We start from the raw sequence: 14602 nt of genomic DNA, 5'->3' as shown, positions 1-14602 counted from the left end.
ATCATTCAGCAGGAGATCCTCCTAATTAGTTTAGACTTTTCTCTCATGGGTCACACCCTTTATCACTTCCCACTCCGTATGACTTGACTTATGGAACACTTGGCTTCAGACGCAGTCTCAGTCCTGCTCTTTGCATGCTATTTGCACACAAATTACTTACATCCCTGTATTAGTCATTCTTCTGTTTCAGCGATACATTTTTTGTATGTTGTGAGTCTGAGGCAGAAGGAGTATGGTTTGGCTATGTGAAATCACTCCCAGTGTGGGAATAAGCCCTAGCTCTTGATTAAAAAGTAACACTTCAACGCATGTAAAATAGCATGGCTCAAGTCAGCTCAACCTGAGCTGGTTTTGTTCCTTTCTGCAGCCCAGGTCTCAATTTGAGCATGTTTGTTCTTTGGAGCATTGGAAATACAGGATGAAAAGGCACATTTGGTGTTTCTTGTGTCATCTGCATAAAAGTATCTTGTGCCAGGGGATAACACCTGTGTCTCTCCGAGCCCAAGGGAATGCCTTAACCACTGGACTCAAGCACCAGTTTCCGAAACACAGCAATGTCAACAGTGGAGTTGGAAGACACCCTATGCCAACCAGCCCTTAGTCTGCTGGTGGGATGTCTGCTGGGAGGGGATAAGGTGTGAGTTTGAAGATTTTTGGCTAGAGGGCTGGATGTGAACACAGGTAAGTGAATGAGACAGCTACTGAAAAAAAAAAAGGCACTACTTCTCTCATTTTCCTCCTTCTATTTTGCTTTGGTGTAGTGCCAAAAACTACAACATGCTGTATCAAGCTCAGATATACGGACAGAGCATTGCTATTAAAGTGGCCACCAGAAGGGACATAGCCCGGGTGATGACAATATTAGGATCCTAGCTAATAGGATCCTAGCTAATAGGATCGTAGCTAATTAGGAAAGACACACACACACACACACAGATCCTGAGAAAGCAGAAGGTCTTCTGAGCAAATACAAGATTTCTGATAGCCAGGGAGCTCTATTGGCAATGAAATTATTTACATCCAGGACAGGGGGTATCACATCAGTGGAAGTAAGTGCCTGACTTATAACAGGAGCTGAGGGACAGCAGAGATGAGGCTCGTTTGGTCAAGTCCTAGGCTACAGCCCCAGCATCTGGGCCTCTGCTCTTCTCGATCCTGTGGTACAGGGCTCATCCCAGCCCCTGTGTCTGGGGAAAGGCTTGGGAATGTGAACAGAAAGTACCACACTTGCAGTGCCGTAAATCAACAAGCACATAAAAGCAATTAAAAGTGTGGGGCTTTTCATATTGTGATTTTGGGGAGCCCTCACTGAAGATTTTTAAGCAGTCAGGCAGGCAGTACGAGTAACACTACATAACAGAGACTGCAAACGGGCCTTACAAAATCACTACTTTGAGATAGCTGTTCACCAGAAACAGCTGGAGCTAATTCCTCATCTTTCACTGGAAACAGCTATTTCAGTTTAGGATCAGCGCACGGACGGGAAGGTGGCTCTGCAGCTCCTCTGACATTCTTGTTTTTCACGGCTGAGTGCAGGGCAGCAGTGGGTTCTCCACCAGCATCCAGGTGAAATTATAAGGAGGTAACTGCGTCCAAAGGCTTGGTGGATCTTTGCACTGCCTACAATGCCAAGACTTGCCCAAGGCTCAGAGGTTTCGTCTCTGGGAAAAATTAGGAGGTCTTGACAAATAATTGTAACATGCTGTTATAGAGAATCACAGGAAGGAATGACAAAATCCCCAAATGATTGGGTATTCTGTTCCTTTGTAACATTTTGCTTTTATTAATGAAAATTGTGTGCACATATGTTATTCAGTGGCCAGTTTGCTGCATCCTATGTTTAAGGCCTTCATAACATACATTAGAATTAATACATTCTTCTGCTTTCACCTATTCTGTCTTCACCTGCAAAAACTTTCTGGAAATGGAGAGAGACACTGAGCTATAGATAATCTGTATAAGATCATGCAAATTTTTCATATGTTTCAACTGATGAGGGTCCCTATCATGTGAGTTTACCTTCTGTTTTGGCTTCAAATGAATCCCATGATGCAGAGCAAAACTCAGCAGAAAGAACAAAGTTTTCCACCCCAGATGGTAAATTGGTCCAGTTTCACTTGAAACTTGGCTTCTTTGCAAATGTTGTTACACTTGGCCTTGTAGATTATAATGAAATTTCAAACTAGGATTGTTACACTATGTAAATTAAGTATTGGGCATATTCCATTCCTGGATGGAGTAGGACTTTCCAAGCAATTACTTCTCTTATCTCCAGGGGCTACGGTGATATTTGGAGCTTAAAACATGGAGATTGTCTCTCTTGGGCTCTCACTCTTCCCACTGCTGGCAGTGAGGTATTACGGAAGGGAAGGATTGAAAATGGCCTGCCCTTAACACCATGCGGAGCAATACCGAGCCCCTTGGACAGGAATGGGGACACTGGATGAAGGGGCTTGTGCAAGAGCGGGGTTGGAAAGTGATGGGGTGGAGAGAGGAAGGTGGAGATCCAAAGCTTTTGGGAGTGAGGGTGGGAGGGGCAACTGGAATGCGGGCGGAGGTGGGACAACTCTTGCAATGAATGAGAGGGAAGGTGGAGTGTGGTCAGCGTAAGGGGAGAAGTGGTCTGAGAGCAGCGGAGAAGGTCCGGGGGAGAAGCAAAGCGCGCTGCCCTTGCATCCCAGCCCAGCTCTGCCCCAGGAGATATAAACTGGGAAATGACTAGCAAAGGTGTGTCGAATGCTTGCCATGGTGGCAGGCCTATGCACGGGGTGACAGTGCACTGCCAGCAGCACTGTCAGCTGAAGCGGCCAGGCCTGTGTAGGAGCTCTCAGACTTCCCTGCTCGCGCCCTTCATGGCACTGCCTTTGGCTACAGCAGCTCAGCTTGGGACACCCACCGAAGGGCTACGCTGTTTAGGGCCAGTATGGATTGGCTCTGCGGGTCAAAGAGCACTGGGCTTTGCAAGCGGACTGTAGTCTTTATGTGTAATAATTTATACACAATGGTTACATAATAGCCTGGAGGAAACCTTGATCAGGGCCACACTTTTGTTTGCTGACAGGAATTTCATCCCTGGCTTCAGTGCCAGAGGTGATAGTAATTTTTTCTTGACTTTTGCATCGGCAATTCTATGTTTTGGGATAGGAAATTAGGTCTTGTTCTTCTTGGACATTGAGGAGCCAGAAGATGCCAAGATATTTCTAAGCCCCAGAAGTAGAGGCTATAGAAATGAATCAGAAGCCAAGCCAAAAGCTTCTCTTTTGGACAACTGCAGCTGCTGCTTTCCTCGAGCCTGAGCAGACACTTCTGAACAGGCCGTCCCGAGCACTTTCCATTTCATCTGGCATATGGGGTTGAGATTTCGTACCAGAGTTGCACTGATTTTGTCCAAAGTTTTATTTTTAATTTTGCCAAGATTAAGATCCACTCAGAGGTTCTTATCCAGCCAGCTCTCCTGCAGGTGCCAGGACATGACTGGATGCTTTAAAGACTTACTCTTTCTTATGAATGACATGCCGGCCAAGCTCCATCGCTGCTCCAGAGAGGTCCAGAGGAACTCACAGCATCTTAGGGAAACAGGGCTGGAAGGGATGTGAGGTGACTCACTGCATCCCCTGCCTCGAGCCACGGTGGCTGTGTTGTCCACAAGGGATAATGTTTTCAGAAGCACTGAAGTCCCATTTTCAGTCACCAGTTCCCTTTGTTCTGTTGGAAGCAGAGACTTAGGCAGGCCAATTGTCTTGAACAAATGTGTGTTCAGCAGGTGCTGAGACTACTGACATCTCTGTTTTGCAGCCACATGCAGGACTCAAAATACCTTTCTTTAAAATCAGAAATATACATTGTATCCTTTATATTAAGCTATAAATCAGTCCTGTTTGAATGAGATAAATCTACCTCAAAGCTCCTGTAAATTATCTCCAATAAAATGGTGAGTTATGTCATTAAAATAAAAGGATTGTGTTCTTATTTTCTGTTGTTTATAGTTCAAGTCATGGCTATGTTCCATCAAAACATGCCTTGAGATTCAGTCGTTAGCTGCCTACTTGCTACTTGAAGTTATCTTCATCCTGCTTCTTACAAATGTAGAATGTTTTTAAGTGCAAGGAATACATAATGCGATGGAAAATTTCACGTCCTATCTGACTAATACCAAAACCCTTTTGATTTGAAAGGTCACAGAAAAACAGTGTGGTGCAACGCACCTCTCACAGATTCCTCAATGCTTGCCTGTGGTTTAACTTCCAGCCTCTCTATTGTTTTGCTACTTTCTAAGCACCGTTGCCCAGCGCCGCTGGAAAGCACTCCCTCCGCAGCCTTAGCCCTGTTCCTCCCGGCAGCCCTGCTTCCTTGACAGCCTTCCACTCACTTGGGCTGAGGTGACAACATAATGGAGCTGCTGACGGTCAGGTTTCAGAAAACAATCAAGCACGTTATGAGAAACAATCACTAAAACACAAGCACTTAGAGGAGCCAGAGATAAAAGAGTCTCATTTTCTTGGCAGCCCACGTAGATGTTCTGCAATGACTGATAATATGACTGTTATCTTGACACCATACTCTCCCATGTTGAAACTGTTTATGGGAAACAAACATCATGTGAAAAACAGATTGCCAGACACTAAGTAAATCACTCTGATGAGGAACGAGTCAAGTACTGCCAGTTTTACCCACACTGTCATTGTTATGATGTAACACATTCCTCATGACTGATATTGTATCCAAATTAGGGCACAAAACCTTCTCTTGATCAGTTAGCCGAAATTCCCTGCCTTGTAACAACAACTGCACGCACACACGCACATGCTCACACACACACACACACAACCTGAGTTAGTACGACATGAAACCCTGCGTCAGCGGAGGATTAAGACGGTGGGCAGAAATTACACAAACTGTAAATTTTATCCCCTGCCCTCTTTAATAATCTGTTGCAGTTTTCTGAGTTCTGCTAGTAATGATTAATAAACATTTGGTGTGCTAAACATATGGAAATATTATCCCATCTGGACCATTTAAAACTAGGACGTAGACTTTATCTTTGTTTATTTCATCCTTAGCTAAAAGGCTTATTATGAATTGCAATAATCCAAGAAGCCAACCATGGAAGACAGACAAGCTCTTTAGATAAAACCAAAAAGGCAAGTTTTCTAACCGAGGACCAGATGTATTTTTGGGTATTGCCCTTGTACATATTTAGCTGAGCTTTTCAAGTGGTGAAGATTTGCATGTTTGTTTTGCAATACTAATGAATATGTTTTAGATTTACATTTTAGAAAATGGAAACTTTTATCTTCTTGGGGCTTTGTAAGTTAATGATTTCCAGAAGATAGTTTGGTATCCTCTTTTAACCCTTCACCATTGAAAACATATCACTTTCCGAGGCACAAGGATCTAGGGCAGGCCTGCTGAACTAAATCCGGGAGATATATGTGACTCTTTCTATTGTTTATTTCTGGAATTACATAAAATGTGGGTTTTTAATTTTCAATCTAGTGAAAACATATGTAAATGGCAAATTATTTTAAAACTAACTTAATGTGAATCGTGGGGTAGGCATTACTGTACACATGATCCTTTAATCAGATAAATAAGGAAAATACTTTTGGAAAAATATAGTTTTGAGACACAGTATCTTCCACGAGTTACTTAGTTCCCTCCAAGATAAAGACTGGTTTAGTGTAGTAAGGAAAATGTGCTGTATAACAACATTTTTACTTCTATTAGAGAGAGCAAAGTTGCAGTTTCATAACATAGATTTTTGCCCTTCGATTTTCTTTAGAGAGGTTATGAGAGAAAATAATTAATGAATAAAACATAATTTTTCAAAGCCTTACCCTCACTGGCAATTTTTATTTGAGAAGAGCCCTATCAGAAATGAAAAATTCTTCCTTAGGGAACAACAGAGCATTTTAATACAAGAGATAACTAGAGCTTTGAAGTTTGGGTGGTTGACAAATCAGTCTGAAACAGCCTTTCTTCCAAATTTTTCCAATTGTTCATGCAAAATATGATAGGAAACTAAGTATGATCTTGCAAGAAGATGCTGCTTCTTGTGCTTATGTTATGAAATGTTGCAAACCCCTACCTATCTAGGATGCTAAAGCAAAGGTGTAGTGCCCCAGAGAGGTCCTGGCCTGGAAGGTTGTGTTGTCTACACTGCAGAGAAGCTGAAGTCATGTTCAGTGAAAACACCTCTGGTATAAAGAGTTTGGTTCCCAGGTACCTGTGGTACAGACTTAGCAGGCCACTCACACACGTGCAAATGTCTGTCGGTGCGTATATATGCACAGGTGACTATTAGGTCCTCAGTTGCACGTGTATCTTTGGGGAGGGGCTCCTAGAATCCAGCCAAGATCCCAGCCACAGCCTGCAGGTAATTCAGTAAAATGAAATGCTTGCCACCTCTGTTTTTAAAGAAAATGTCAAAGTCAAAGCCCTCGCCTCCGCGTGCTCTTGGCACAGCGAGGGACGGCATGACACCATGCACACACGGCCAGTGGTGACATCTCAGCAGAGTGTCTCCAGGAGCAGGAACATCTGGCTCCTCTGAGCTATTTAACCCCTACCTCAGTATTCGTATGGCAACGTCAGCTCCCGGGGGCAGGTCCTGGGTTTCTGGGGCACTTTTAACAGCTGCAGAGCATACAGACAGGTTAATGTGATCTCAGATTTGCTTTTCATACCCATGTCATGTTAACAGTAGACTGCAGATCTCAGCTGGGGTAAACCAATGTTACTATCCAGGCAGCTCCTTTGCAGAGCTCAGGACCTGACAGCGTGTGTGAAGGCAGGAGGTGGGACAGGGCTCTCTCCAGGGCCATGTAGCTCCAGTCGGTAGATCAGGGTAGGCAGGGGGTCGTAAAGCCACTGGCTGACTGAAGCTGGCTCAGACCAGTCCACCACAGGGCCCAGAAGCCACGTCAGGGATCCTTTGTGAATCATGTTGCTAAAACTCAGTCCCTTCTTACCAGCATGGGCACCGAGGACCTGGCTGGGCGCAGCAGTGGGGGACACGCAGCGGCCAGTGGTGTGTTCATGGGCTCCCAACCAGGTCTCCCTCTTGAAAAAGGTAGTGCCGTGGAGAGAAATGTCCTGCGGGCAGAACTGACCCCCAGGTCGCTAGCAGGACCATGCTGACTAACCCCCCTACATTGAATTATAGGCAGTTTAAGCTGCCGAGTGGCCCAGCTCAGGTTTTATTTCAGGTACAATGTTGTGGAGAAGGTGCCTTTACCTTGGGGCAGTGGTGTATTTTTAACAAAGCCTTTTGGTGACACTGGTCTTCCATCACTGTAGCAACGCTAATGACTGCATAGGCATAATTTTTTTTCTCCAGGTGAAACTGAGGTCAAAGCAAATTCAATAATCACTGTTTACTTTACTTTGCTACTGTTTTTCCTTTTTGATTGTTTGTAACATTAATACCTCCATTTTCATCAACATGTGCATCAATATGAGTACTGCTGGAGAACTGACAACTGTGCTCTGCTGAAGCAGTACTAATACTGTATTCTAACACTGCATTCTAACACTGCAGATTTGTATTTGCGTTAAATTGAGAGTGGCTTATGCACCAAGAGGCAGAAAGTCGTTCATCATGTGTTTTGCAGGAAACAGGAGCCTTGCCCAGACTAGAAAAGTGGTCATGCTGTGGTTAACATGAACTAAGCGAGCTGGACTTATTCATCCCATTTCTTGGTGTGGATGTAGGACGTATTGTCTTGGCCTGAATTAGTCCGTGTTAATTAAATATAACCTAAACACTGCTTTTCCTTCTAGGCTGGACAAATGTGACGTATTGCCTACAGACCTTTCACTGTCCGACCTTCAGCACATACAGGATGTGTCACTCTATTTACTTCATCTTACTCCATTTTTCCACAGGACTCCTGATTCTTCCAGTGTATCTGTGATGGACAGAGGATGAAGCAGGCCTATGTCACGTATGAAGCAGGAAGAAGTGGGATAGTCTGGTGGTTAAGGTAACTGGCTGTGACCTAGGAGAAGTAGCTTTCATCTCTGGTTCTGTCATAAAGTTCCTGTGGGAGGCTGCATAGATGTCTCCCCCAACTTTTTGAAAGTAGCTGCTAATATTTTCTTCATTATTTTCCGGGAATTACATGTAGGGCATTGAAGTCTGATTTTCACAAAGCCAGCTGAAGTCAATAAAACCTGCAGATGTGGAGCTGCTCTGAGAATTTGAGGTCTTGGGTGGTTGGCACTGTACACTGAGTACCAGAGGTGAAGAAAGAAGGTCTTAAAAGGTCTGAGTTCAGGTTCCCTCAGATTTATTGCAGACCTTCTGTTTCATCTTGCCCAAGGCAGCTATAGCCATGTTCAGACAGCCCTAAAACAGGTTTCTCTCCCTTGACTGCATGGAGACTAGAATGTGAAAGAGCTGGAGGGGAGAGATCTGAACATCACTTCTCTTTCAACTTGAGGTGCTACTATAATTGCAATGCCAAAAGTAAACACCGGTGGTAACTATCTGAATGTAGACCTCCATTTTCTAACCGCATTTCCCTTCTGCACAATAATACAGTTATAAAGATAACTTTCTTACTTCACGTGGATGCAGTGGCTACATCTACAACAGTAAATTCAACAGGTCTGGCACTGTTCTCTGATGCCAGCTGGCACAAGGGGCTTTTGTCCATGCCGTTGACCTCTCTTAGTCTCCAAAACAGGAAGGCTGTATGCAAACTGCCAATTGAAAGTGGCTCCTGATCTCTGATCTCTCTGAACCGCACCTGGGAACGGCTTGGGAAAATGCTGCTTGTCCCAGCCTGCATCCAGGCCAAGGACCATTCCAGCAAAGCAACAGCAGCAATGACAGAGTTGTATCCAGGAGTGCTCCCTGCCATCATTCAATTATTTCCTACTATAGATGAAGCCTCTAGCTACCAAAGGGAACCAATAAAAGAAGAATATGTCCTCAACCCCCTGCATGAGAGGAGAGGCATACTTCTAGCATGGGCTGGAAGTTACATTTCATTCTTTGTTCAGCTCCAGGTGTGAGAAGTACATGGGTGGCAGGAGGCAGAAGGACTGAAATGAGTAAGTCTTTGACGACTCTGACTCTAGGTGCTAATTAACTCTTTTTACCAGCCAGCATCAAATAGAGCCACCTCAAGACACCTAAGCAAACCTGAGCAGGTATCCAGCTTTCCAACAGTCCCTTCTTTTAGCTGACTTAGTAAGGCACCATTTACATTCAAGCAGAAGCTCAGACAGCCTTAATCCTCACACCTACACAGGCTTGGCCCTGCAGCCTAATTAATGTAGCTAGACCCAAGTTTGCTCTACCCATGCTCTGAGTTGATAGATGTAGCCCATCTTGGGAAGCCATATGTTCTGCCTGCCCCAGGAGTCATGCTTTAAGTTAAAATGTATGTCAAGGCCTGCTTACTGCCAGAACCCAGGCAGCCTATGCATCTGCCTCGTGTGTCGTGCATTAAGCCCCGCGGAGAGGCAGTAAACATTAGCGGGAGTGCCGTGCTGAACTGACGGGGCTGTGCAGTGTCTAGATGGAGCTGGCAAGCGTCCTGCCAGCCCGAAGGCCAGGCAGGGGAACTCGAGCGTGACAGCTTCTGCCATATACACAAGCCATAATATCAGTTTAGCTTAATGGTGTAGCAACCCTCCAGTCAGGATCATGCCTTCACATAAATCTGGCTGGTTTTTTGCTGTTTTGTTTGTTTGGTTGGGTTTTTTTAACATAATTTCTGGGAAGCAATCGGGAAGCACTGCGCAGTCTGCTTTGTTGGGATTCTCTAATTCAGAACTTAACATGCATCACTGGATGAGTTTAAGTGACTCAAATGCACTGCTTTGTGGCCTTAGCCAAAAAATCACTATGGTCATCTTGAAACTTTGAGTAATAAAAACGTGACACACTTCTGGGGAGGATAATAGCCAAATTTTGTCCCAGGTTACATCTACTTAGCCTGGCTGAAGATCCCTAAAGAATGATTGTACTGATGGAATTTAGAGTTTACTCTTTGGCCACAGTAAGCCTGCTCCTCAAACAGGAGTTTTCCATTGACTTCAATGAAAGTTGGATCATATTAATATTTTTTTCCATAGAATTAAAAAAAAGCAATCAAAATCTTGCAGTCTCCTCTTGGCCCATTTTCAGGCAAAACTTTCACTGTAAATCAACTGAGAGGTTTACCAGAGAAAGACCCACTGGAATTGTCCCATCCCCATGATATTATTTGTAGTGGCCATTTCTCATAGTACTTTCAATACCGATAATTTACTGCACCAAATCATACTTCATTATACATTTTCAAACCCTGGTTCTTCAGATTGTATGAGTGGAAACTTGGCATAAAGACTACAAGCCCAGATTTTATTTTAGTTTTTTAAGAAAAAAAGATATTACTGATTTATTGGGCAGCAAACCCTACAAATTTTATATAGAGTACCATGTACCTTTTAAAAGACTCTGGACCAAAGCAGGTTTATTTTTAAATACGGAAACTGATTTTTGTTAATCTTTTTGCAAGTTCCAGTATTACCAGTTCATACGAGGCTTGGTAATTCTGACATCCCTTCCAAGGGTGTTTCCTGTAACTTGGGGCTTTCCTGAGAGGTGCTGAGTGCAGTCAGCTTTGATTTGTTAATACACTGGGACCTGATGTTGTTCTGGATAAAAACTAAAGAGAAACAAGGCATGCGGAGTGCTCTGTTTCTCAACAAATGACAAACCTATTTTTCACCCCACTCCAGCAGCAGCTGTTTCAGGCATGCAGCTGCATTTGCTGCTGGCAGGACAGTGACATCACCATTTTGCACAGAGAATGCCTTCACTGGCCCAAAATTGGTCCCCAGATTGGATAGGAGGGAACCATATCTTTCGTGACTTTGGCTGGAGATGGATACCTATACAGCAGATCAGATTTTTATAAGCTTTGCAAGAACAGCGGCAGGGTTTGGGGTCCCTCAGAAGACATATCAGGAGTGCACAGAAGTTTGGAGCACTCCTTCAGACCCATTTGGGTGAATGAAGGATTACTCCCTTATATGCTTCATAGGAAAAAGAGTCTGACATTGGCTCCAGCTCATTAATAAAGAAGGTTGAGGCCAGGAACATTGCTTGCCTTTCTCAGATCTCACTCTGGGAAAGACAAAGTTAATTTTTGCTCTCGTTTAAAAGCTCTTTACAATGGTCTGAGAAAATTTCCTTTTATTTTGATGCTGTACCTCACAATAGCCATTACTTCTCCTGTTCAAAACCCCATAAATTAAAAAAAAAAAGGATTCCCGTGGATACAATTCCCATGAGAATATTGTGTAGTTAGGATAATACACAGTCAACTGGGGTTATTTTGCATCTAAGGAGATAGAACAATATGGAGCTATTCTCACTTTTTCTGGAACTTTTCTCACTGAGAAAACTTTAGAAAAAATCTATCTAATTTATAGGGCTCCTTGGGCCTGGGGACCACACATCAAGCTGCAATATTTAACATATCATAGCAGCAGCACAATACCATATAAAAATAACACAATAAATGATTAATAGGCTAACTCTCTCAAACTCATTCCCTCTGATTATTTCTTTACAATTAAAACAAGTTGGTAGGGTACTTTCAAAAGAATAAGTGATTGCTCTCTGAAGCTATCCACTGCTGGTATTTGTTTAAGTTTATAAGAGCAGGAGCTCATTTGGCTGTCTGCTCAGCGCTGTGTTGTGCCATATAGATATCCCTCCTGGTTTCCAGACATACCTTCCCCAATGCTCGCTCCCACTGCCCCAGATGCAGGAAGCGTGGCTTGTGCACGCCGTACTCTGGCAATACCCTCCCGGTAGATGGCTGCTGGGCATTCCTAGCAATATAAATGGGACAGCCTTGGGGCAGAGCGTGGTCCGAGCTAGTCTGCGTCTGGCTCTAGGATTGAGCTACTATAGAAAAGACTGGGAAGCTCTTCCCTCTCAACTTAAAGAAATCTGGAGAGATGCACCCGGGCATCCCAAAGGTTCAAGACAGTGAGATGTAAGAACTTGGATAATTCAAACATATTTATATTTCACTATTTTGTCCAAAAAAGTGTCATTGCCATTAGCACTGAGCTGTCAGGATACATACATGACAACACTGTGGATCTTCACCATGGACAAATTAACTGAAGAAGGACTACAACGCATGTACATATTCCAGGGGCTTCCATGGCAACGTTAGATGCAATACACTCTGGGACATAGCGCATTGCTTTATGGGAGGTACTGTTGCATGGAGGGTTTGTGGGTGCTTAGGGACAATCCTGTCATTATGCAATTTTCTCTGCCTGTCTGTCTTTTTAGTGTGCAGAACTGGATGTGACTGAAAGAGCCCCAGTTGCCGTTGCTTCTAGGCTCATGGAAATAGCATGGAACGGTTCAGAGTACATCTGAACTTCCAGGTCCGGGTGCAGCTGCACCCTCTGGTCGCACCCTGGTGACATGCATGTTGCAATGGGGTCTTGCAAGGCACCATCCCTCTATCAGAGGGAACCCGTGTGTCTGAGAAAGGAAGGAAATGTGCTGTGCCCCAGCACAGGGTCTGGGTAACCAGGATTGCAACACAAAGTGGGAAAAACATCTGCCCTGCAATGGAGACACATCTATTATGATACACGGATGAAAAACTTTGGAACGATGAAATCAGCTTCTCTGGAAACATACACCACTGCCACTGCCACAAACATGGGACCAGATGTGTTAGCCCAGAAGCTGGTGTTGCTCTGCTGTGGAAATACTGACTCCATTGACTCTGGCTACTTTCTGGAAACCAGCTGAGGTCAGAAAGTCCCACAACAGTCCAGGATGTTGCTTCTTGGGGAGAGCTGGGGCTCTGAAAAACGCGGATGAAATATTGGAGAAGCTTGAGGTGATGGAGTTCCTAGAGTATGTGTAGGTATGAGCAACTGTCAGGACACATGCTCCACTTTTCCCCCTTGAAATTTTCCTGAGTACATCAAGGGTGCAACACAGGCACTGACAGACCACAGGCAATAGCTAACACTTGTGATTCAATGAGGAAGGTACTCAGAGGCACACGCTTGATGTAGATTTTTGAGAAGGTGTTAGCAGAGATTTTGCACCATGTGTGTAGGAAAGGACTCCACTTTCAAATAAATCATTTTCTGACATTGCTGAATGAGGGAAATCTCATGTTATGGGGAAAAGAAAAATACATCCTTTTCCCCATTGCTCTCCACACACTGGTCTTGACCGTAGTCATGGCTTTGACCCTTCTACTTGAGACCAACCTGGAAAAAGGGTCTGTGTTGCCATTCTTTTTCCCCCAGAAGGATGCTCTCTCCTCATCAGAGCCTGGAGGCTTCCTCGTGGTGGTCACAGTCAGAAGGGACTTCTTGTGGTGAAGACATGTGACCGCGATGGATTTATTTATCTCATTCTACTAAATATCCCCGGCATAACTCTGGTAGAAATACCTGGTCCTGACCTGGACCTAGTTTCACCTTGCTTCACTCTTCTGAAGCCCATGCTTCCTCTGGTTTCCTAATGAGGATCTCTATTCCTGCAGGTCCAGGGGAGTGGGATTCACCCAATCCCTAATTGTTGAGCGTGTAAAAATGGTGTTTTTTGCTGACTCCAGGCAGGAAAAAGGGTTTAGTGCATTGTCTCTTTGTGGTAAGCTAAATGTACCTGCTCACATATGGAGCCTGTCAGGAAAAGAAATTTTTCCAACACAAATGTGATTTTAAAAAGGTACAGGGGAAATGGAGCCAGTGATCAATTTAATCTCAGTGAGCAGACTGAAATTGTGGCTATAGCAGCCAGCACACAGCACTGGGGGGAGAGAGATTTGCTGAGGAACTATTGTATCTAAAATGGAGCAGAAGCAGCTCACAGTGCCTTAATGCTGGTGACCCCAGACACATACAGCCTTTGATAGTTTGTCCTCCTACAACTTACTTATGTGTGGACAGCACAAGCGTATGAAGAGGTCTGTGTCTGTAGCAGAAGGATTTGCCCAATCCCTAATCCCAAAGGGTGTAAAGACTGGCACTTCTTGCTGACCGCAGGTAGGAACAAGAGATTAGTGCATGTTTCTGTTTCTTATAAGCTAGAAGTATATCCTCACATACAGAGCCTGGAAGAAAAAGAAACCTGCTGATGTGAGCTTGCCCTTGCTACTGCTCTGTGCAGAGTGGAGCTCCCTGGTGCCTATCCTCTGAGCCGAAGAAAAAGCAGGTGATGGTGGTAGCAGGGTTCCAAGGCTGAAGTAACACACCTGGCCTCTCAGCAGGGCTTACCAGCGCTGGCTGGTTCCGTACTAACGTGGTCGTGCAGCTTTCTTGGCTCCAAATACCAGCAGAGCAAGCTTGCGTCTGCCCACAGTGCACTCTCTCAACAAGACTTTCTAGTGCACATCAAGCTTCAGATAAAATCTTGAAGGTGTTGGATGTCTTCCTAGTATATGCTGAATATCCTCTGCTCCCGTTCACCTTGGTGGGAACTGAGCAGCATCTCAGCACCACTCATCCCTGTGTTGCATCATGGAGGTTCAGGATGTTAGTGTGTAATATTCCTGTACGTAATGAAAAACACATTATTCAGTTGTGCAATGAGGTGTGGATGGGTTTG

The 14602-nt window shown here is 44.3% G+C and overlaps 1 long non-coding RNA gene across 5 annotated transcripts in view; it reads left to right on the top strand.

The window, feature by feature from the left end:
* Window positions 1–4786: 4786 nt before the first annotated feature.
* The window catches only part of LOC142406357 (uncharacterized), a 43366-nt gene continuing 33550 nt past the window's right edge, over window positions 4787–14602 (top strand). For all 5 annotated transcript variants that reach the window (XR_012774556.1, XR_012774554.1, XR_012774552.1 and 2 more), the window contains exons 1-2: window positions 4787–4875; window positions 7888–7985. This is a non-coding gene — a long non-coding RNA (uncharacterized LOC142406357). The remainder of the gene's footprint in view (window positions 4876–7887; window positions 7986–14602) is intronic.

The sequence above is a fragment of the Mycteria americana genome, chromosome 2 (assembly GCF_035582795.1).
Source record: "Mycteria americana isolate JAX WOST 10 ecotype Jacksonville Zoo and Gardens chromosome 2, USCA_MyAme_1.0, whole genome shotgun sequence".
NCBI lineage: Eukaryota > Metazoa > Chordata > Aves > Ciconiiformes > Ciconiidae > Mycteria > Mycteria americana.
The sequence above is the reverse complement of the archived record's forward strand: the minus strand, read 5'-3'. Positions and strand labels throughout refer to the sequence as shown.